This window comes from Macrotis lagotis, chromosome 5, assembly GCF_037893015.1.
Source record: "Macrotis lagotis isolate mMagLag1 chromosome 5, bilby.v1.9.chrom.fasta, whole genome shotgun sequence".
Lineage (NCBI taxonomy): Eukaryota > Metazoa > Chordata > Mammalia > Peramelemorphia > Peramelidae > Macrotis > Macrotis lagotis.
The window spans coordinates 4,190,503-4,215,659 of NC_133662.1; the positions used below are offsets into that span (position 1 = coordinate 4,190,503).

At 39.6% G+C, this 25,157-nt stretch overlaps 1 protein-coding gene across 2 annotated transcripts in view; it reads right to left on the bottom strand.

Moving 5' to 3' along the window:
• Positions 1-22,058, bottom strand: part of PACSIN1 (protein kinase C and casein kinase substrate in neurons 1) — a 101,495-nt gene extending 79,437 nt beyond the window's left edge. Inside the window, exons 1-2 of one of the 2 annotated variants that reach the window (XM_074236497.1) lie at positions 21,916-22,058; positions 20,095-20,222 (exon numbers count right to left, since the gene is read on the bottom strand). The gene's annotated coding sequence lies outside the window, so the exon portion shown is untranslated. The remainder of the gene's footprint in view (positions 1-20,094; positions 20,223-21,915) is intronic. The other variant, XM_074236498.1, reaches the window with a different exon arrangement.
• Between the last annotated feature and the right edge of the window lie 3,099 nt (positions 22,059-25,157).

Genomic DNA, 25,157 nt, shown 5'->3' on the forward strand with positions numbered 1-25,157 from the left:
AGGATTCCCTGTAATAATGAAATTCCAGGTGCTATCCAAAGTATGAATAACTCACATTCCTAGAGACTTTCAAGAATACCCCCAAAAAACTTGCTCATGACAATGCAAGTATTATTATTATTTACAGATGAAGAAACTGCGGTTCCCAAAAGCAAAATGACCTGTCCCAAGATACAAAACTAATTAGTCCCAGAACTATATAATCTCAGAGGATTTCCTAAAGAAAATGACTTCAGTAGCTACTGGGTCAATCAAACAATAAATAAGAACTGCTGGAAAAGAAACATAGTCCCAAACTCAAGGAATTTACAATCTAATGACAGAAGATAACATACGGAAGGAAGCAGAGATGTGGTTAAGAAATGAAGAAATGGGGCAGCTAGGTGGCTCAGTGGATAAAGCACCGGCCCTGGAGTCAGGGTTCAAATCTGACCTCAGACACTTAATAATAATTACCTAGCTGTGTGACCTTGGGCAAGCCACTTAACCCTATTTGCCTTGCAAAAACCTAAAAGAAAAATCAAGAAATGAAGAAATGGCTAAATGGAGGTTCTGGGAGAGCTGTCCACTACACCTTCTAGTCAGAGGGACCCAGAGGCAGAGGTACTGTTAAGGTGTGAGAGCCAAGGCCAAGGTGATCTTGCAGGACAAAATGTAGGATGAGATTCCTCATAGTACTCAAGTCAGCCTTTTCCTATCTGGCTGTACTCCTTCGAACTTTCCCCCATGCCCTCCTCTTGTGAAACCCATACCTGATTAGAAATCCCCTTTGTAACATGATGCTAAAAGATTGTATATTCAAAGAAAACCTCAGACACTTACTAGCTGTGTGACCTTGGGCAAATCACTTGATCTCCTTATCTGTAAACTTGGAATTATAATCTCATTTACCTCCTAGGGGTGTTGTGAGAATCAAATGAGATAATATGTATAAGGTGCTTTGCAAACCTTAAAGTGCTATATAAAAGCTAAATAATATGTCTAAAGGTTTTCTATTCCATTTCTAAATGTCCCTAATTGTTAGAAAGACTTTTCTTAAGTGAAGCCAAAATTTGTGTCTCCATAATTTATGCTCATTGCTTCTAGTCCTGCTCCCTAAGGCCAAGGAAAAACAAATTTAATTTTTCTCTCACAGGACAAATTTCCAAATGGTTGAAGGTATCTATTATGCCCCCCTCAAATCTCTTCTCCAGATAACACACCCAGTTTCTCTAAATCCCAGTATTCATATCCCAAGATCTCTTATCCCCTCACTACCTTAGTCTCCTTTTTGGACAAGTTTCAACTCATAAATGTCTTCTAAAAATGTGGAGATCATAATAGAGCATCTCCCTCCCTGGGTTAATATAAGGTTAAATGTATAATTTAAGGTTATATAAATATATAAATATAAGGTTAATTTGGGAGTTAACCTGCCAAGGCAAACTCAGAAATTATATGAAAAATACTATAAAATACATTTTACACAAATAAGATCAGATCTAAATAACTGGGTAAATGTCAATTGCTCATGGGTAGGCAAAGTTAAAATAATTAAAATGACAATCCTATTTAAATTAAATTACTCTTTCAGTGCCATACCAAATTTCCAAAAAATTACTTTATTGAGCTAGAAAAAAATTAGTAACTAAAGTGATATGGAGGAACAAAAGGTCAGGGGAATTAATGAAAAAATGCAGATGAAGGTGGCCTAGCTATACTAGATCTAAAATTAAACATCAGTCATCAAAACTGTTTGGTACTGGCTAGGAAATAGAGTGGTGGAACAGATTAGGTGGGAAAGAATAGTAAATAGTAGTAATCTGCTGTTTGATAAACCCAAAGATTGCAACTCACTCTTCAATAAAATCTGCTGGGAAAACTGAAAGATAGGATGGCAGAAACTAGGCACAGATGAATATCTCATACCTTATATACCGAGATAAGGTCAAAATGGGTGTAGAATTTAGACATAAAAGGTAATATTATTCAGATCTATGGAAAGGGGAGCAGTTTATGACTAAGGAAGAGTTGGAGAACATCACCAAAAACCAATTATATGATTTTGATTACATTAAATTAAAAAGCTTTTGCACAGATAAAACCAATGTAACCAAGATCAAAAGAAATCTAGTAAATGGGGAAGTAATCTTTACAACTAATGATTCTGACAAAGGACTCATTTCTAAAATATACAGAGAACTGAGTCATATTTTTAAAACAAAAAGCCATTCCCCAATTGACAAATGGTCAAAGGATATGCAAAGGCAATTTACAGATGAGGAGATCAAAGTAATCCATAGCCATATGAAAAAATGCTCTAAATCATTATTAGAGAAATGCAAATTAAAGCTTCTCTGAGGTACCACCTCACACCTCTCAGATTGGCCAATATGACCAGGAAGGATAATGATCACTGTTGGAAGGGATGTGGGAAATCTGGGACACTATTACACTGTTGGTGGAGCTGTGAACTCATCCAACCCTTCTGGAGAGCTATTTGGAACTATGCCCAAAGGGCAACAAAAATGTGCATACCCTTTGACCCAGCAATACCACTACTGGGTCTATACCCTGAAGAGATGAAGAAAAAGGATAAAAACATTGTACAAAAATATTTATAGCAGCCCTGTTTGTGGTGGCAAAGAATTGGAAATCAAGTAAATGTCCTTCAATTGGGGAATGGCTTAGCAAACTGTGATATATGTACGTCATGGAACACTATTGTTCTATTAGAAACCAGGAGGGATTGGATTTCGGGGAAACCTGGAGGGATTTGCATGAACTGATGCTGAGTGAGATGAGCAGAACCAGGAAACACTGTACACCCTAACAGCAATATGGGAGTGATGATCAACCTTGGGGGACTCGCTCATTCCATCAGTGCAACAATTGGGAACAATTTTGGGCTGTCTGCAAAGGAGAGTGTCATCTGTATCCAGATAAGGAGCTGTGGAGTTTGAACAAAGTGCAAGGACTATTCCCTTTAATTTAGAAAAAAAAAAACAGATATCTTATTGTCTGATCTGGTTACCTCTTAAGACTTCTCTTCTTTAAGGATATGATTTCTCTCTCATCACACCCAATTTGGATCAATGTACAACATGGAAACAAAGTAAAGACTGACAGAATGCTTTCCATGGGGGGGGTGGGGGGGAGGGAAGCAAGATTGGGGGGAAAATTGTAAAACTCAGATAATATCTTTAATAAAAATAAATTTTAAAAAAGGTAATATTATAAGCCAATTAGGAGAACAAGGAATAGTTTACCTATCAGATACCTATCAGGGAAATAGATAATGACCAAAGAAGAGATAGAGAAAATTATAAAGTGCAAAATGCATAACTTTGATTATATTATATTGAAAAAACTTTGCACAAATAAAACCAATACAACCAAGATTAAAAGGAAGACAGTAAGCTGGAAAACAATTTTTACAACTAGGGCTTCTGACAAAGGACTCATTTCTAAAATATGAGTTAAATTTTAAGAATATGAATCATTCCTCAATTGATAAATGGTCAAAGGATATGAAAAGGCAAATTTCAGATGAAGAAATTAAAAGCTATAGTCATAGAAAAAAATTATCTAAATCATTATTGATTCAAGAAATGCAAATTAAAACATCTCTGAGATATCACCTCACACCTCTCAGATTGACCAATATGTCTAGAAAGGAAAATGATCAATGTTGGAGGGGATATGAGAAATCTGGGACACTAATGCATTGTTAGTGGAGTTGTGAATTGATCCAACCTTTCTGGAAAACAATTTGGAATTATGCCCAAAGGGCAATAAAATTGTGCATGCCCTTTAATTCAGAAATACCATTTCTGTATCCCAAAGAGATCACAAAAAGGGGTAAAAACTGCCAAATGCACAAAAAAATATTTATAGCAGTTCTTTTTGTAGTGGCAAAGAATTGGAAATTGAAGGGATGCCCATCAATTGGGGATTGGTTGAACAAATTGTGGTATTAAATGTGATAGAATACTATTGTTCTTTAAGAAATCATAAAAAAAAAAAAATAGGACTCCAAAATAGCCTGGAAAGGGGAAGACTAGCAAAAACTGATGCTGAGTGAAGTGAATAGAACCAGAAGAACATTATATACACTAACAGCAACACTAGGCAATGATCAACTATGAAGGACTTGTTGACTTCAGCAGTACAATAATCAAAAACAATTCTAAAAGACTTCCAGAGAAGGAACTGTGGGTTTTAATTGCAGACCAAAACTTAATATCTTCAATTTTTTAAAGTTGTCTTTTGTATTTTTTCTCTACATAATTTTTCCTCCATTTTGATTTGATTCTCTTCTCACAACATAACCAACATGGATATATGTTTAACATGTTTATATGTGTAGGGCCTATGTTGGATTGCTTTCTGGAGGGGTTGGAAGGAGAAATACCTTATCAGTTATGCTAAAGACCACCACAAAAACACTATGAATTTTCCTCCCTGCTGAGGGTCAACACATCTAGTGACTTTTGATACTATGGAATTTATTAGTGGTCAATAATGTTCTTCCTTTATTTGTTTGTTAATAAAATTGGATTTTATGTAAGATCTGTTTTCACTGTTTGTTTTTGTTGCCAGTTTATTTATTTTATTTTATTTTATGTTTTTGCAAGGCAAATGGGGTTAAGTGGCTTGCCCAAGGCCACACAGCTAGGTAATTATTAAGTGTCTGAGACCAGGTTTGAACCCAGGTACTCCTGACTCCAGGGCCGATGCCTAAGTTTATTTTTTTAAATTCATAAATACAGGATGAGAGTGTTAATAAATGATATTTTAGTGGAAAAAAAAGGTTTAAACATTTATATACCTATGCTGTACTGACACTATGCTAAGCACTTTATAAATATTATCTCATTTGATCCTTATAACAACCCTGGGAGATGAGGGCTGTGGAAATCAATAAATGGTACAAGTCAAGGTTTGATTTATTGTTTTAATGATTGATCACTTAAGAATATGTGAATAATGCAGCTTAAATATAAAGACGTATAGTGTACATTTTTCAGAGTTGGCTGTTAAACATTTACCAGAGCATCTTTGAATGTAATAAGAGAAAAAAAAACCCAAACCTTCCTGATACTCAGAAAAAAAATTTTTACCCCAAAACAGATTTACCCCAAAAATTAATAAATGAATTACTTCAGGAAGGTAGCAGTTTTTCCTACAATAGAATTCTTCCAGTATTGATTGATTAGTCATTTGTTGCAGTTGGGAAAAGGAAATTCTAGTAGAATATAAGCTCCTTGAGGGCAAGGGAATGTCTTACACATCATGGTGTGCCCTTAATGAGTGCATGTCTGGATATGATTGGATATTGAAGAAGGGATTCTTGGATAGGAGGGTTAGACTAAGAGGTCTCAGAGGCCTCTTTCCACTCAGATTCTGTGAATGGTACCTGAGCATTTTAAATAGATGGCATGACTATCAACAGCAACTTGTTTTTATCCTTTAAAACAATAACATTGTTAAAAACAATAAAAAATGATCACTCATTAGATTTAAAGTTGTAAGGAAGCATCTTGGAGATTGATTAATTCCCTCTAGACATTCTTCCTAGATTTTGGTTGTTCTCACCCATTGGATAATGCTCTGTGTGGGTTGAGATCTCCTTTGAAAGTAGAGAAACAGGAACCCACTCATTGATGTATTATATACTAAAATTTGGCTCTTTATTAAATTTATGATGGGTGCAGTTCCACCCTCCCACTTTAATTAAATAGTTCCTCAATGCCCTGATATCTTTATCAGGTGAGTCTGTCTCTTTGAGTTATAGAGCCAGTCACTCTGCATAAATAAAACTGGGGCAGCTGGATGGTACAGTGGATAGAGTTAGCAAGGGTCAGAAAGACTCACCTTCCTGAATTCAAATCTGGCCTCAGACCCATACTAGCTTGTATGACCCTGGGCAAATCATTTTCCCAGGAAGTAACTGAAATCAAATTAAAGTTCAGTTGATGCTAATTGAGGATATGCACTAATAATCGATTCAAATATATTGTTGATAACATGGGTGGCAGTTTCAGAAATCTATCCTCAGGATTATTCCTAGAATTCCAAATACTAGTAGTATCAGTGCAGCCTGCCTATGCAAGTAGGAATTAGGAAAGTAACTTGGGGAGGGGCCAGGGGAGAAAATCCAAATTAATAGCACATATTTCTGATAATTACTTATACTGATAATATGATTTCAACTATTGGCTGTGGAGTTAGATCACCTGGATATAAATCCCAGACTTACTGGCCCCTGATCGTGTACTTGTCTATATATAAACTTCAACAATTAATCATGTCAGTTTTGTGGCATTCCTATTATTAGAGTTTCATATAGTTTTTAAAAATCTTACATCATTTAATTTTTGATATATTTGTGCCTTGTTCATAATCTAGATAATGAGTACAGGTATTATACCACATCTTATGCTGTTATTTTTCCCACTTTACCAACAGAAATTCTTATAGTTCAATGGGTACTCAAGACTGGTTGTTGATTTAGTAATTTAGTGGTGATTTATATGTCCAGAATAGACATTTATTAAATAATTGTGTAATTAAAGTCAAAACAAGTTACTAAATAATATATCTCTGCACAAAATACATACCTTTGTAACTAAACATCACCATTGCCAAAAGTGAATCAATAACTCTTAACTTTTATTTATGTCCTGGGCCCCTTTGGCACAGGTCTTAGAATTATGTTTAGTTTCGTTTTAACGATATTTGATTTTTTACATATGTACAAAAATATTTAATCAGCTCTTTTAATGATTGCAAAAAAATTGAAAACTGAGGTCCATCAATTAACTGGGAAATGGCTGAATAAGTTGTTATCTATGATTATGATGGAATATTATTGTACCATAAAAAATAATGAGCATGATACTCTCAGAAAAACCTGGAAAGATTTATATGAATTGTTGCAGAGTGAAATGAACAGAATCGGAGAACATTGTACATAGTAAGAGCAATATTATATGTTGATCTACTATGAATGACTTAGCTATCTTCATGATCTAAGACAATTCTGAAGAATTTATGATGAAAAGTTGCTGTCCATCTCCAGAGAAAGAACTGGTGGAACCCAAATGCAAATCAAAGCTACTTTTTCTTCATCCTCTTAGGGTTATTTTTGCCTGTAGTTTCTTTCGAAGCTTGACTTACCATTTCTATATGTGTTTTGCATGACAATACAGGTAATAACATGTCAAATTGCTTGCCTTTTCAATGATGGAGGGAGAGAAGAGAGGGAGGAAAAAGAATTTGGAACTCAAAATTTGAAAAAAGAATGTTAAAATTGTTTTACATGTAATTGGGGAAAATAAAATATTTTAAAATAATAATTTTAATGTTGAACTACAAATTCTATTCCTCCTTCCCTCTCTCCCCCTCCCCAAGACTATAAGCAATCTGATATGGGATAGACACAGAATCATATTTTTAAATGCATAAAATAAGACATAGGATTACAAAGGAAACAAACTATATAAAAATAAGGTTATCCAAATGTTAATTTTTAAAAATGTTTACAGTTCACCTGGTTTAAATAAACTTCTCATTTCCTAGGCTTCTCAAACTGCTTCTCAGCTCTTGGCGGCTAACCATCCCCTGTCTGTTCTGAACAGGTTAGACTTTAGGTGTCAGTTACCTCTTCAAAGTCCCCCTCCAAATATCACTCTCCGATCAGAATGAACCACTTTTAATTTCTCCACTTGGCCTGCTATTTTGAGTTCTCAGTCTCAGTGTGCTATCTGCCTCTTAGCTTATTCAAAGGATTTCTTTAAATGGAAGCACATCACATTGCTTGCAGCATTTGCAGTATGATTTCCCCTTGATAGTCTTTCTCTGGTCAAATTCCATATCTCCCTTTGACAAGCCAGACCCTGAAAATTACATAATTTTAAAGTGATTTTTATAGCTCTTATTGAAGACTTCTTAAAGGAAAGAGACATAACTCAAGGTTTAACTAGCCAAGGATTCACAGGGCTTTGGCCCAGGAAAGGAAATTTAAAGAGTGGGGGGAAAATAAATTCAATCTATATTCCTACTGCAAAGTAGAAAGATGTGATGGGATCTTGTGCTCCGATGTTGACTGAGGAATAGGGAAGAGGAGATTAGCCCTCTAAGTAACTATGGGGCAGCAGAGCCTTGCTTCACTCTCCTATACCCATTTCCCTGCACAGGACTTCCCCTTCCTTCTCTCCTTTCTAAGAGTACGCAAAGAGTACGTATCTATCTCCTTTCTATTCTTTATAAGTAGTCATGCTTTTCTTTAGTAAGAATGAGCAATAATCCTGGTGTTCCCTTCCTTCTCAAGCCTCATAGGACTTACTTTTTCATGAAATAAGCATGGGAATAGGTGACAAAATGGAGATTCCAGTGATGAGAGAGAGAGATATCGATGAAATATTTTTTAAAATATATAGAAAAAAGTAGATCAAAAAGGAACACAGACAAAGAAGGCAGTGTTGTTACTATGTTAAATATAATATATATACTAAAAAAATAGAAATTTGTGGTTCTCTGAAGAAGAAAACACATACAAAACAAATAGAAATAGGAAAAATGGTGGAGATAGGTCTAGAGAGGTAAACAGTAGCCAGATAAACAAAAGCACCTCAAAAAGGTGGAATAAACCCTGGCTTTAGAGTCAGAAGAGATTGAAAGAAAGACTGTGGGCTCTTGGGTAATTCATAAATCTCTTTTTGTAATTGTTGTTTAGTCATTTCTGTCTCTCTGTGACCTTATTTTGGGTTTTTTTTTTGCAAAGATATTGGACTGCTTTGCCTTGTTTTTCTGCCAAGGCAAAGAGGGGTAAGTGACTTACCCAAGGTCACACAGCTGAGTGTCTGAGGCCAGATTAAAATGATGTAGAAAATTATGAATGCAGCTTTAATGATGATAAAATCTTGTGGAAGGCTGTTTGCCCCTGAGATGTAAACTGACCTTTATTTTTTATTGTATCTTGTTGTCCCTTGACCCTATTGTATGTATCTTGTCCCCATTTTCTCCTTTGCCTAACCTTGTGTAGACACTGGCATGACAGGAAATGACATGTTGAACTTGGGGGTTGAGCACCTTGGGATAGGAAGGACCAATTCACAGCTTGTCAATGAAAGATACATTGGTCCAGAGTGTAAGACCACTCCCCAAGGGTGGCCCCATGCCCAACCTACCACAGAAGGGTGTTTAACCAGAAGTGCTACTTCTTTTTTTCTTTCTTTTCCTTTGACTCTAGCAGAATGGGTTTTTCTCACACTCTTTCTTAAGCCACGTGGAGGACCATAGGCCTCCCCTGTGCCATATGGCCAGACAAAGCCAAGCCTCATGCCCCCCCCCATTTCTCTCTCTCTCTCTCTCTCTCTCTCTCTCTCTAAATCTTTCTCTCAGACTTTCACTCAAACTTCACCTACTCTATTCTTAAAGTGGTTACTGCTTTTCTAGGATTTTTAATCTGTATATTCGTAATATTTCACCATAATAAAATCCTGAGCAGTTTTAAATTCCCGGAGAGCATGCGAATTCCTCTACCTTTTCAGTGGCCTTAAATCTTCTGTCTTCAATCTCTAAATCTTTAATAATCCGCAGGCAACAAGAACTCATGAAGATGTCTTCCTGGTTCTAAGCCCAGTGCTCTATCCATTGTACCACCCAGCTGCCCTATCAACTTCCCTAGCCCTCAGTTCTCTTTGCAAAAGTGGCCTAGATTATCTTGCAGATCCCATTCAACTCTAAAATCCTGGATCTTCCCTTGGTTAATTCTTTAAATGACTTGAATTTAGAAAGTTTAATTGGCTCTCTTGGCATATGCAAGATTCCTTTACTTATTTAAAAGACAAAATCTACTTTGCTTTCCAAACACATTAGCCTCCTGAAGCACACTCAAGAGGTTGAAAAGCAGGATTCTCACTGACATCATAGTGATCCCCTTGGGTCCAATAATCTTATTCTAGGCATGAGTAATCACTACCTTCCTTGCCCCCCCCCCCCCCACCATCCCCAAATCAAAACTCTAACTCTTCAGGGAGAAACACAGGCTTTGGAAATGGTTTCATACAGATCATAGCTCTGCAATTCCTATTTACTTTCCTATATTAAATAGCATAATGCTCAAACTGGCAGCTGCAATCATCAGATTGCCTTATTTGCATTCATTTTGCATATGCTTTGCATGCTAATCATTTGATGCCAAATGCACAGAAATATTCCCCCAAGGTGCCACTGTATCAAGATGGGCTGATCCAGACTAGACCTCCCTCTTGGTTAGTCTCCATCTCCCTGAATATAACCTTCAGAAATGGGAAGGATGAGCACTCCAAACAAGAAGTCTGCCCCCAGCTCAGAGATAACAAGCGGTGGAATTGAAGGAATCTGGGGTTCTCCATTCCCTCTCTCTCTCTGCTGGCTCTAGGGAAGACCTTCCCTTAGAGATGGAATACAATGTCATTGGGCCTCTAAACTGGGAGTGTGTTAAAGCCTCTGCAAGTTGAATTAGACAAGGTTCCGAGTAGAAAATCACCACTTTCATAAGAGAACTGACAAAGAAATATTGAAGCCAGTAAATATTCCCCATGGAGTCAGTGAATCCTTTCTAGGCAGACAGAGAGGGGAGGGAATGGGTCTAAAAGTTATGAGCAGCCCTTAAGATTAATCCCTAGAATATGTACACCATTCTCCTTCCTCTGGGATTCTACTCAAACTGTTCTCTATACTTAGAACACCCCCCCCCCCATAGAATTCCTGTTCATTCTTTAACTTTCCTTTTTAATTTAATTTTATTAATGAACAAAAAAACCTATTTCCTCTCTCTCCCAACCCACTGCGAGAAAAAAAGAAGCAAAAACAAAAGTTATGAATTCCCTCATAGGTCACATACCAAAAATTGTACATTTCACTCTATATCACTTCTTGGTCAGGAGGTAGTAAGTATTCTTCATGATCCATCCTTTGGACTTATCTACCCATAATACAAATTCTAATATCATCTTCTTCCTAGATAGCCTCTGCCTATAATATATGTTATATATCATTATATGTATATATTATTTTGTGATAAAATATATATTAATGACTATGATTTAGCCTTCATTTTTTTTTTTTAGATTTTTCAAGGCAGTGGGGTTAAGTGGCTTGCCCAAGGCCACACAGCTAGGTCATTATTAAGTGTCTGAACTCAGGTACTCCTGACTCCAGGGCTGGTGCTCTGTCTACTGCACCACCTAGCCACCCCTTTATCCTTCATTCTTGAAGAGCTCCATAACATTAGGGGTGGTACCACGACAAGTGCATGAATTGGATTTGAATGAAGGGATGCTGTGCTAAGTCACCAGCCTCACTTTCTCCTCCAGAACCATCTAGATCCAGTGGCCAGATATCAATCAGGACAACTGGAGATGGCCTGGAGGAGAGGTAATCAGGGTTAAGTGACTTGCCCAAGATCACACAACTAGTAAGTGTCAGGTGTCTGAGGTTGAATTCAATCTCTCATCCTCAGTACTCTATCCACTGCACCTAGCTGCCATACCTATCAATTAAAGGGGAAAAAAAGGCAAGCCATTTGAGCCTCATATGCATATAATCAAGCCCATAAATCTCCCCACAATCAAAAAGGGAAAGAAAGTGAGCTTGGATATTCCCCACCTTCTAAAGCTGTCTGGGCTCTTTTTGCTGAATAGAAAGTGAAAAGTGATTGCAGTCTTCCAAGCAGTCTAAAGACTTGAGCTATCCAACTGAGTGGGATAGACTGAGTTGTCTAAGGAAGTAGCAAGTTCTTTTTTCTGTAAGTCTTCAAGAGGACACTGGATGACCACTTATATGCCATCTTTAAGAGGGGTTTAATGTCTAGGATGTCAGGATTTTTAGGACTTCTGTTGGTTATTCTAGTTGTGAGATGTTTGAATATTATGATGTTTTGTAAACTGACTTCAACTCTCTGTATATATGTGGGTTTATACAGATATACATATATTTGTTTCCTAGTTTTTTGTCTTTTGTAATTTTCATTCATGATTTCTTAAAATATAGAAAACTAGACTTTGAATCATTGGGATTCAAATAGAAATAGTTGACTATGACATTAAACCCAAATCAGTCAGGTTCTCATTGGCCAATAATGGTTGGTTGGTTGTCTTTGTTCTTGAAGAATATAAAAATGGCATCAATATGTGAGAGTCTTATAGTGTATCCAACTGTGGCTGATCAGACCAATATAACAGGTCCCAGTCCAAACCTCACTAGTTCATTTTTTAGGGTTTTGACAGCTCAGAGCAAGGGTAAATAGTAATTGTTTCTGTTCTGGAATGAAGCTCTAAGGGTCTTCCTCTCCCAGATTGATTTCTTTTGTGAAGGTAAACTAGGTCATCTTTTGCCTCAGTTCTTACCTAGCCTTTAGTTACTTAAATGAAGGTTGATTCAGATAGATTGAGACCTGGGAAAAAAACCTTATTTTAAAAAGACCAAGGTCTCCTGCTGCATCAGGGACCATCACAAGTCATCCTGACATGTCTTGCCAATGGACTCAGATGACTTTGTACAGCTCTGCCTCACTTGCAAATCCAAATTCACTTGTAAAACAAGAAATTACTGTCTGATATTGTTGGGTCTCTTCCCTTTGCTTTTGTCTTATTCCTTTATATAAGATAAGTAAATTCAATGAGGGATAGTACCCAGTCTTAACTAAAGTTTTATTTTTCTCTCTCTTCCCCCCAAATAGATTGTGCATACTGAGTAGAAGCATTACTAATTAGCTTTACATACTTTTCCATTCCACCTCCTCCCCACTCTTTGCTCCTCCCCCCCTCTCCACCTTCACCCTTCTTACAGTTGGTTGAGCAAAGATGAAGAAAGCTGTTCCATCTCCTGGGGTTGAAAAAAAAATATGAGCCTCATAAATTCCCCCCCCCACTATAAAAAAGGGAAAGAAATGGAACTGTCTTTTTCCCTCTCTAAACATCCATCAAGTCTACCCTTTGTGTATTTTCCCACTTCTAAAAATGTCTGGGATCTTTTTTGCTGAATAGAAAGTGAGACGTGATTGTAGTCTTCCAAATAGACTAATGGTTTGAGCTATCCTAGAGTGGACTGAGAAGTAGTGAGCTCTTTCTGGAAGTCCTCAAAAGAACACTGGATGATCACTTATATGAAATTTTGAAGTGGGTTTTAATATCTAGGGGGTATCAGGATTGATATGACTTCTGTTGGCTGTTCTAACTGTGAGATGTTTGAATATTATGTTATTTTATTAACTAACTTCATCTCTGTAAAAAAAAAACCTGGGAAGGGATGAAAGTGAGAAGAAAGAGGCTGCCACTATGATCAACCCTTCCCTATATCCTCTCATAAGCCCTTCCTGGGGAATCCAGGTCAGAGAGAATGAATGGGAAGCAAGCTTGACTATGGAACTCCGGAGGCTGAGGGAGACAGATTGTTGACAAAGAAATTTTCAGTTTCCCACTATATCTGTGGGGAAACTGATGCTCAGAGTAGGTTCTGGATCTGCCTGGGTTGTCTGGAGCAGGGAGCCGGTGACAATAGCCAGGAGAGGAGAGAGGGAGGAGCCAATTGGAAATGGGCCAGTGGCAGAGACAGCACCACATGGGAGAAGGGGGTAGGTGGCTCACATCAGAAGCACCCGACCCTGGGGCTGGGCCAAGAGGGCCAGCTGATACTGCTGAGGCTGGATACCCAACGCTCTACAAACAGCAGGCAACCTTGGTGTCTGATGGAGTTTCTGATAGGAGAGACACTGGACACCGGAGGTGGCTTGGGACTTAGGTAATATGGTTGGGTGGGGGAATTTGGTGGGGGGAGGAGAATGGTCATCTGGTAGGAGGCCATGAAGAACACACCCCATGGAAGTGGGAACTGCTGAAGTAGGACTGAGGAAGGAGGGTCAGACTCTCAAATTTGGGACTAACCTGAGTGGAAAAAATCTAGAACTCAACCAAAAAAATAGTAATTTAGTAATGATGATAATAATTGACATTGTACTCCCAATGACCTTGAAAATTTCAGCAAGTATTGCAGGTATCATTATACCCACTTTAAAGAATGAGGATACTAAAAGTGATGCTTTTAAGTGGCAAAACCAGGTCTTCCACCTCCAGGTCTACTGTTTATCCCACTGCACCTAGATACTAGTTCTCAAACTACCACTTCACCACTATGGGTCTCAGTTTCCTTACCTTTAAAGAGAATTGCCCTATCTACCTCAGAAGGTTATCCTGAGGATAAAATAATATAGTCATAGATACAAAAGTACTTTCAAAATTATAACATGCAAAGAGAGATGATGCTCTTCATCTTCTTTATCTTTATCTCCTCATCTCTTCTTAAGACTAAAATCTTAGTGCACTTTAACTTTTTGTTTTAAACATAAAACTGCACAAAGATTTTTGAGACAACCTGTATAATGGGGAGAGGGCAGGAGGAGGAATTGTTCCACATGATCTCTACCATTCTCTAATTCTATGAAATATTTATTGGACTACTATTCTATATCTGGTACAGTGTTAGCTTGGGGTGGGGCTGGGAGTGGAGAGAGAGAAGTGTGCAAAAACAAAATAATTTACAGTCCCTGCTGACCCTCAGTCCTTGAGACAGGAAGACAGGAAAAATAGCTGTTGTCCAGTGGAGGAGAGGGTAATTGGTACTCACTGCCTTCCTTTGGATTCCCCAATCACATTATCCAACAATAACAATAGCTCATATTTCTATTAGATTTTAAGGGTCTATTGCAAGATCTTGCAACAGTCCTGTGAGGTGAGTAATGCAAATGCTATTCCCTCTTCTCCCCCATTTTACAGATGAGGAAATGGAAACTCAGACTAATGTGAGTTGGAGATGTAAATGCTAGCAGCCAGACCCAGGAGAGCATAGAATCATGAACCTGGAAGGGACCTCAGAAATCATCGGGTCCAGAAAGCCTCCCCTGGCTGTTCCATTCTTAGATGATCTTAACCTCCTCTGAACTCCTTTGGCACCTCCTGGACTATAATGACTACAGCTTATCTCTCTAACCAGGCTGTAAACTCCTTGAGAGCATCCTTCCACCTCTTGTTTATAGAGCACTTTACCAACAATCTTCATAAGATAGTTTCAGTCATGTCCAACTCTTTGTGACTCCATTTAGGGCTTTATTGGCAAAAATACTGGAGTGGTTTGCAATTTCCTTCTCCAGCACATTTTTCAGATTGTGGAAACTGAGACAAACAGTGTTAAGTGACTTGCCCTGGGTCTTCCTGATTCCAAGCCCCTGTGCTCTATACACTTCATCACTTTTTTGGGGCATGTGAAGCTGAATTTGAACTCTAATTTTCATCCCACCCTCTAACTACAGTACCATCCAGATGCCTCATTTCCATCCTGAACTTGGCACAGTACACACAGTAGGCTCTTAATAAATTAATTAAAGCATTAAATAAATTTAGAGACAGTGAGTTGGCACAGCAGATAGAAGGACTAGGATAGAAGGGCCAGGAGTCAGGAAGACCCAAGTTCAAATTTAATCTCAGACATTTACTAGCAGTAGGACCCTGGGCAAGTCATTTAACTGCTATTTACCTTGATTTTCTCAACTGTAAAATGAGTAAATGTTAAATAGTAGAAGCACCTACTTTCCAGGTTTGTTCTGAGAATCAAATGAGGTAATATTTATAAAGTACTGTGTGCTTAGCACATAGTAGGTTCTATGTAAATGTTATACTATTAACTATTTATTAATAATTAATTAATATTATTAAATACTTATTGACTGACTGATAGTCCCTAGTATAGAATAAGTCCAGGTTCAGTGTATCTAAATACATATAGATTCCTTAACAGTGGGTGCTACTTTGACCCACAGAGATTCTGTCTCTCTCTCTCTCTCTCTCTCTCTCTCTCTCTCTCTCTCTCTCTCTCTCGCCTAGTAGACAGTCTGCTTGTATTGCCGCCCCATGCTTTGTCCCAATATTAACCAGCTGATCTTTTGGTGATGAACTTTCTGAACTGAGCTTGGCTTGTCTTCTAATCACTGGTGAAGTCCATTTTGAGGTCCAAACTCAAAACTTTCCAACTTTATAAGACCCCATAAGCTCTTATATTCTACTGGTATAAGCCTTTGACAACCCAGGGTTACTTCCCCACAATGAGGAGGTATCAGAGGAATTTACTGGAGGTTATATACAGCAGGTGCTTAATAAATGCCCGTTGGCAGATTGATGTTCAGATACCTTTAAAGATTACTGCGTACTTACCCCCTCCTTTTCTCATCCTTTTTACTTGTCTCTCCACTCAATTAAGTTATCAGATACCAGAGCTTTAGAAGAATAATGAAGGTACAAATGGAGGTCTCAAAAGAATTTAGATTAGCCAGTGAATAACAGTATCATGAGTCATAACTGAACATACAAGAATTCTACTTGTATATTATACAACCAGTAGAACAAGGCATTATAAATTTATTCTTTAAAGTGGTTTGTGTTGTTTGTGTGTTTGTCTAAAAAAAGACAAATTTTTATTGATTTCTTTTTTTTAACATCACCTTTGTTTTCAACCCATCTTAAAGAGCCATCTTTGGTCACAAAGAATAAAAAAGAAAGGGCCAAAAGAAAGTTCATTAAAACTTACCCCTACATCATCTGAGAATGATGGAAAATGCAATAGTTCATAGATACCCACCTCTACAATGTCAAGAAATATATATATTTTTTAATTTTTGGCAATGGGATGAAGTGACTTGCCCAAGGTCACACAGGTAGGCAATTATTAAATGTCTGAGGTTGGATTTCAACTCAGGTCCTCTTGACTCCAGGGCCACTGCACCACCTAGCTGCCCATAAAAATGTCTGAAAGCCAACATGGCATAGTAGCTAAAGGGTTGGTCCTAGAGTTAGGAAAGCTTGGGTTCATATCTTGCCTCTAATATTAACAGTATGACATTGAACATAATCACATAACTTCATAGTGCCTCGGACAATCTCTAAGACTATAAATTACTAAGCAACTGCTGATCTGTATCAGTGGAGGTAGTTTCTATACTTGGAGTTCCCCCATACATATGAAATCACAGATCCAAATAATAATATGAGATATGTTTCTTTTCTTTCCCAAGTTTAAATAAAGTAACATAAGATAATATCAAATATACTTAAAATGAAGGACTTGAAAGTGATGTGTTAACCTTAGTCAAACCTCCCTAAATACTTGTCCCAAACCTCTTCAATTTTGACTTGCTGCCTTCCCCAGCTTTTCTATCTATTTCAGTGTCCTGGTGTTCAGTCCTTTCAGTCATGTCTGACTCTTTGTGACCCCATTTGAGGTTTTCTTTACTGAAGTGTTTTGCCATTTCCTTCTCTGGCTCATTTTCCAGATGAGAAAATTGAGGCAAATAGGGTCAAGTGACTTGCCTAGAGTCACACAGCTAGTATATCTCTATGGCCAGTGCAGCTAGGTGATTCAATGAAGTCAGGAGGACCTGAGTTCAAATCCAGCCTCAGTCACATAATACTTACCTTGGGCAAGTCACTTTACCCCATTGCCTTGAAACACCCCCCCCCCAAAAAAAGTCTCTGAGGCCAAATTTGTACTCAGGAAGATAAGTCTTCCTGACTCCAGGACCAGTTGCACTGCCTAGCTGCCCCCTTATCAGAACTCACCAATCCCCAAACTGAGCTCATCATCCTTACCTGCCTCCCCTTCCTCATAGTTCTATACTTGTCCCTAGCATCAGAATTTTTAGCACCTTAGAGTTCAATTTGAATCCTTCTCCTTCATCTCCCTCCAGTCAATCTATTAAAGCAAGAATTTTTTGGGGCTTGGAATTCTTCCCTTATAATGTCTCAAAATCATTCCTTCTTTCCCATTGCTACTGCTATCACCTTATCCAAAGTCTTCTTCCCCTCATTTCCAGACTGCCCTACCTCACTAAAAATAAAATTTTTTTGCTAAACATTCCATCAGATAATCATTCTAAAAATTATAGTCTTAAAGAATCACTTCTCATCTTAAAAGCCCTAGTCATTGTCAGACCAAACCCAAATGTCTCAACCTGACAATCAAAGTCTCTCAGAACCAAGTTGAGGGGTAAGCAAGGTAGATAGTTTCCTGAGGCACCAAAACACATGGGGAAGAACATTCAGAGATATTATTTAATTAGTCTTTTCAAAAATGCATTTATCTATATTGCCAGAAAATTGAACCTTCTGTGTTTAAAAGAGTGTATGATGTATTAGAGTCAGGGTCAGAAGTGACCTTGAGCAAGTCCCTTCAACTCTCCAGTACTCAGTTTCCTCATCTGTAAAATAATTGACTTAATTTAGCTGGCCACTAAGGTCCCTTCCAATAGTAAATCTACATTTTAAGGTCGAATGGATGGAAGGGGTTTTGCTAAGAGAGTTGTTCCCAAAATTTCCAAAGCACACATTGCCCTGTCCAAGGTTCTGCCTCCACCATCCAGTCCTACCTAACCTATCCTGCCTCACTTCTCAAGCCCCATTCTTTTTCAATACCCAACTTGTACCTCATGGGATCATTGGATGGGAGCTGGAAGTGGCCTTGTCACCTCCCTCACTTTTACAAATATACCAGGCAGGTAGTGTCAAAAATAGGATTTGAACCCTGGTTCTCTGATTTGAGAATCAGCACTCCATTCACCCTCATATGCTGCCTCTTAATTGAGCTGTGGTTTTTCATCCCAGCCTGATTTCTCCCTTCCTTTCAATTCCTACAGACCTCAGAATCTATGCCTCTATAGTTAAAAGACTACACTGGCAAAAAGAAATGAGAGAGGAGAGAGCAGAGAGAAAGAGAGACAGAGATAGACATACTGAGACAGACACAGACGCACAGAGAGATAGGGAGAGAAAGAGACAAAGACAGAGAGAGACAGAGAAAGGGAGAATGCCTACCATTTGGGCTTTTGCAGATTGTGTCTGAGGGCCCTTTTAACTCTAAGTTCTACATGAGAGAAAGAGAGAGAGAGAAACAGAGACAGAGAGAGAACTGGAGAGACAGAGACAGACAGAGACAGAAAGATGGAGACAGAGAGAGAGAGAGAGAGAGAGAGAGAGAGAGAGAGAGAGAGAGAGAGAGTGACCTAGGCTGAGATTGAGTCAGAGAGGGAGACAGAGACAGAGACACAGAGACAGATACAGAGAGACAAAGACAGGGACAGAAAGACAGGGAGAGACAGAAAGAGAAAGTCCACAACAGCTTTTTCAAATGGTCTCTGAGGGTCCTTTTAGCTCTAATTTCTATATAAGAGAAAGAGAGATGGAGACAGACAGACAGGCACACACACACACACACACACACACACACACACACACACACACACACACACACAAAGAGTCAGACAGGAAGACAGAGACACAGATGGAAAGACCTAGGCAAAGACTGAGAAAGAGACAGAGACACACAGACACAGACATAGACACAGAAAATAGGGTGAGAGACAGAGAGAGAGAGAGAGAGAGAGAGGATTGTCTTAAAGAAAAGATTTAGGAATCAGAAGACTTGGCATTCAACTGCATGCTAATTAGATGTATGACCCTGGGCAAGTGACTTCACTTCTGTAAGTTTATTTGCTCACTTATAAAATGGGGGGAAAGGGCCGCTAGGTGGTGCAGTGAATAGAGCACCGGCCTTGGAATCAGGAGTACCTGGGTTCAAATCCGACCTCAGACACTTAATAATTACCTAGCTGCATGGCATTGGGCAAGCCACTTAACCCCATTGCCTTGAAAAATCTAAAAAAAAATAAGTTTCAATAAGTGACAACTCACTTTAAGGTAGCAGTAGGAGGTGAGCAAATACAAATATTATCAACATCCCCATCCCCCCCCAGGAAATGAAGGATTTGAGATTTTAAGGGACATACCACTAGCAATTGTCTGAGTCAGAATTTGAACTCAGGTCTTCTGATTTTTAAATTTGGTTCCCTTTCCAGAATATCTATTCTCTTTCATATCTGAGAGATTCAGGTGCAGACTAAACCTCAAACATTCTCCCTGGGCAGTAGCATTCTCATTAAAGATGGAAAGACCTATGATAGATGATATTCAGTACATTGGGGATGTTCATGTGTGATTTGTTCTGATCCACAATTGCTGGACATACCTTTCTCACTTCTGACACAAACTGGGTTCTACGATGAATTGTCTTCTGGTCTCAAAGGCTTCTTCATAAGCAAGGGACAGGAGGGAGTTCCATCACAAGAAGGTATCTTAGGAGGAGACTTTAGGGAGCTGTCAGGAATATTTAGGATCAGAAGACCAGAAGTCAAATCCTGGCTCTGGGAATTTATCACCTGTGTGACCTTGGACAACTCACTTTTCTTCTCTGGGCTTTTGCAGATGATCCCAGAGGACCCTTTTAGCTCTAAGTCCTATATACTTCTAATTCACACAAAATCATAGCATCTGAATTTGAAGGGACCTTATGATTGTCTGTTCCAACTTGTGTGTGCACAGGTGGAATATCTTCTCCAACATCCTGGATGCATTCTCCTCCAGCATCCTCTGGACAGTGTCCCCTACTGCTGCCTCTTGTTCTGACAGTTTCTTTTTTCTTTTCTTTTTTTTTTAATTTATGCAAGGCAATGGGGTTAAGTGACTTGCCCAAGGCCACACAGCTAGGTAATTATTAAGTGTCTGAGGCTAGATTGAACTCAAGTCCTCCTGACTCCAGGGCCGGTGCTCTATCCACTGAGCCACCTAGCTGCCCCCCGACATTTCTAATTCCTTACCTATATAACAGTCCTTCACATACTGCAAGACAGCAGATGATGCCCTCCTCCCCTTGTTTTCTTTTCTCTAGGCTAGACATGATCAGTTCTTTCAAGCATGCAGGATGTTATTTCTCCAGGGCTTCTGTGAAATGTCACATGTAGTTACAATTGCATGATACATGTTCCAAGCACACCAGAGTCATCCCTGGGTCTTACTGGAGAAGGGGGGGAGGGGAAAGATGCTAAGTCTGAGGACAAATAATTCTTTGTGGATCGTCCTCCCCTGACATTTCTATACAGATGAAATCAGGCTAAATGAAACTACCTTTCTAGGCAGCGACTGGCTGCCTTCATACAGCAAAAAAAAAAAAAAAAAGTCACCAAAGGGCAAATTGAGGGTTATGTGGTGAAGATATTGTTGCTAGGCAGTCAGATGCATTGATCATATATATATATACAGTTAAGCACCTTAAGCTCCACCACTCTCTCCTCCCTACTCTATTTCTTGCACTTAACTAGTCCCGTAATGGCAGGGGGACCTGATCCACCAGTTCCCCTGACCTGCATCCCTAAGAGGGCTCTGCCACATTCTGCTGATAAAGGTATCCAGCTGATGACATAGGACGCAGTGTTTCTCTCCTACTAGCATCCATAAATATAACAAGCACCTCTGACTCCTTCCCATTTACCCATCCAAACAGATCTTGAGCAAACCCTGAAAAACCTGGCAAAAAGAGCAGGAAAACCCCTCAAAACCATGGCTGCCTCCTCCTCCTTTCCCTTGCCTTCTTTCCCTACCCCCAACCCCCATCAGGGGCCCAAGCTTTCCAAGGCATCCATTTCCTGTCCTTTCCCCAGGGAGCAAAGATATATATCTCTAACAATTTGGAAGTAATATATTCAGCAATTCTGCTCCTTCTCCACTGCCAAGGTGACACCTGGGACCCCTCTGACACCTCTCCATTCCAGACCAGGTATACCCTAGAAACCTTTGCCGGGGGGTAGACATGAAAGGGAGCGGGGGGAGCAGTAGAACTGCAAAGTCCCCAAAGCCATCACCATTCTTGGCAGGCAGCCCAGACAAGCTGCAGGTCCCTGGTTAACCCCTTCCCCACCCCTACCTACTCCCGGAGACTAGCGCTGGGGTAAAAACTACTCAAATACAATAGCCCTGACCCTTGTCATCAAGAGTAAAGGGGGTAAAGACCTACCTTGGGGCAGGAAGAGTCAGTGAGCCAGTCACCATTGGAGGTTCCAGAAAGGATGGTGGGGCAGCTAGGACAGAGGGAGATCCCAGCCGTGTAGAGGCCAGTCCTTCAAGTCCAGATGGCTTCCAGGGGGCAGGCTGGCTCCCCGCCTGTCTCTCTCTCTCTCTCTCTCTCTCTCTCTCTCCCCCCTCCCCTCCCACCTCCCTCCCTCCCTCTATTCCTCTCTCTCCCCCTGTTTCAGCTGGGTCTCTTGGCAGGAGGAAGGTCAGCGCAGATGAAGAGGAGGAGGGGGGCGTGTAAAAGATCAGCCTGCAGATTAGAGGAGCATTTTTAGCGAGCCAATGGGAGGCCAGGCTTGGGGACGACGGGCTCCGTGACAGCACAAGGTGAAAACACGATTGCAGAAAAGGCAGTAAGTAGTAAATAGGCTCAGGGCCGGGCCAGCCTCCGGACACCGGCCCGAGAGTCCTTCCCCCTCCTCCTGCCTTGGTTCCCTCTGCCCTCCTATCTCCCTACTGGGGGGCAGGGTCCTCCCTTCCTCTTCCACTTGCTCTCTTTGGGGATTTTCTCCCCTCCCCGGACAGCCCTCTCCACCACCATCCCTCCTTCCCGCACTGCCCTGCTTATTACTCACTCCTGCGCTCCTTGGAAGACAATCCTGGGTGCAAAACACAAACTTTAGATGAGACCTAGTTCCTGGCCTCGGAAAATTTAAGGTCCAGTAGGGTTTAAAACACACACACACACACACACACACACACACACACGTAAAACCCTCAATAATACATTACAAGTGCATGGGAGAGGTACGGATCAATGTGGAAGCGGGAATGTAAAAAAAGTACTAGCTAAATCTGAAAAGCATGATTCTATGATATTTAGTCATTACTAAATGTTAAGGTGATGATCTGAAGGACCCCATTGTGCTCTCCTCCTGTAGTCCTTGGGACTACAGTTAAAGGCCCGAGGAAAGGCCAGTGATTTGTAGCCAGGGAGTATGGGATCTGTGTGTTGCTAATTACTTCTTATGTGTGACCCTGGATAAGTCATCAAATCTCTTTGGGATTCAGTTTTCTCATTTTTTTCTATTTATTTGTTTGTTTGTTATTTTTGCAAAGCAATGGGGTTAAGTGACTTGTCCAAGGCCACACAGCTAGGTAATTATTAAGTGTCTAAGGTCGGATTTGAACTCAGGTGCTCCTGACTCCAGGGCCGATGCTCTATCCATCCTTGACACCACCGAGCTGCTCCCCTTATTTTCCTGAAGTCCCTCTTGGCTCTAAAGCTTACCTACTCTTTTGAAGTTGGAGGGTAATTATTGCCTGGGGAAATAAGGGAGGGCTTCTTGGAGGAAATAACATCTGACAATCTACTGGGCTGGGGCTGAAGAATATAGTTGCTGGAAAGGGCAAACTGTAAGGGAAAAACGTGTCTTCTTTCACAAGAGAACAGTCTGCTTTATTTGCTGGTTGACAAGCATCCATATTCAGAAAGGATCCTTACATTTGGAGTCAAAAGACTTGGTTTGGAATTCCAGCTCTTGGATTTACTATCTATGTCACCTTGGTCACTTTCCCTCTCTGCACCTCATTTTCCTCATCTGTAAAATTAAGTAGTTAAATTCTTGTTTTCTAAGGTCACTTCTGGCTTTGATCTTATGAGTCTGTTAAATAGCTTTTTGGTCTAGCTGTCTAGTCTTAGGACTCCCCCCCCCCCCAGCCTCCCCTCTGCCCCCCCAACCCACCCCAGCAAGGATTCTGCTAATCTATTAATGCAGATCAGCTACCCCCAAAGCATTCTTGGCCTTCTTCATTCTGGGTGTGAAATAAAACCACTAAATCTAAAATAGCTCTGGCTTCTCCTAAACTTCTGTTTTTAGCCAGTGGAGTTTTCCTCACCCTCAAGAATCTGAGAGATTAGAAAACCAGAGAAATAGGGGGGCAATCAACTCTCATGGGAATTAACAGGGGTGTGGAGGGGGAGACATGGGGGAGTGGGTGTAGAATATATGGATTCATTCATTCAATGAGTTAAAAAAAAAGACATCTCCTAGGTGTTGTGAAGATCAAGACTGTCTAAGACAGGTATTTAAGCTCTCAAGTAGTTTCCTGTCTAATAATGGAAGATGTAGGCATGTATGTACGTATATAGTGATTCATGGCAATAAATAATAAGCACCATATGAATGGTGCCAAACGTTTGGTAAGTTCTGAGAAGGGAAGATATCTCTCTGGGCTGGATGACTTCATAGAAATCTGGGAGAAAATAATATTTAAGCTATGTATTGAAATAGATAATAGAATTAGACTTCAGTTCAAATCTGACCTAAAAAACTTAATAGCTACGTGACTCTGGGTAAATCATTTAACTTCCTCATCTGTAAAATGGGAATAACAATTGGTACCTCTCTTCTGCGGTTGGTGTGAGTATCCAATGAGATAATAATTGTCAAGCCAAGTGCCTGACTTTACATTGCAAGTGATATATAAACATTAACTTATCATTATTTTGATTACTTTTGAAAAATAGGCAGAATTAGGATAGATGGAAATGCAGAGGAACCCATGAGAAGCATGGAGGTGAAAGCTGTGCCTAGGGAAAAATAAACAGAATGGCAGTGACGAGATGAAAAGCCCAGGTCTTCTGACTGCTCTTTTCAATGTATGGAACAGTCTTAAGTTATCAGCTAACCCATTAATGGACACCCATGAAGTTCACACTCATTCACAGCAAGCTCATGGTTCAGAGTATGAACTAATCTGAAGCAAACTTTGCAAAGAGATTATGTGATGTGAAGAATCACCTTGCTTCAAAGCCTCTACCCTCTGCTATTCCACTTTTCTTAGTTATCATTTCAGGTTCAAGGCAACTCTTCCCCAATGAGCTCTTATTAAAATGCAAGCAAATTTCTTGGGATGGGTAGTCAGTGAGACAATAAACATTTGTTAATCACCTACTATGTGCTAAGCATTGCCTTAAGATTGAGGGTAATACTGTGGAGAGAATTCCAGGCCTGGAGTCAAGAAGATTCATCCTCCTGAATTCTAATCTGGCCTCAGACACTATCTATGTAACCCTTATCTGCAAAATGAGCTGGAGAAATAAATGGCAGACCTCCCCAGAAACTTTGCCTTTCGGGATCACAGAGTCAAACACGAATGAAACAAGTGAATGAAAAATGTCCATCTAGAAATGGAAACAATGTTCCCAAATAGCAAGTATGATTTCATCAAGAACAAGTTGTG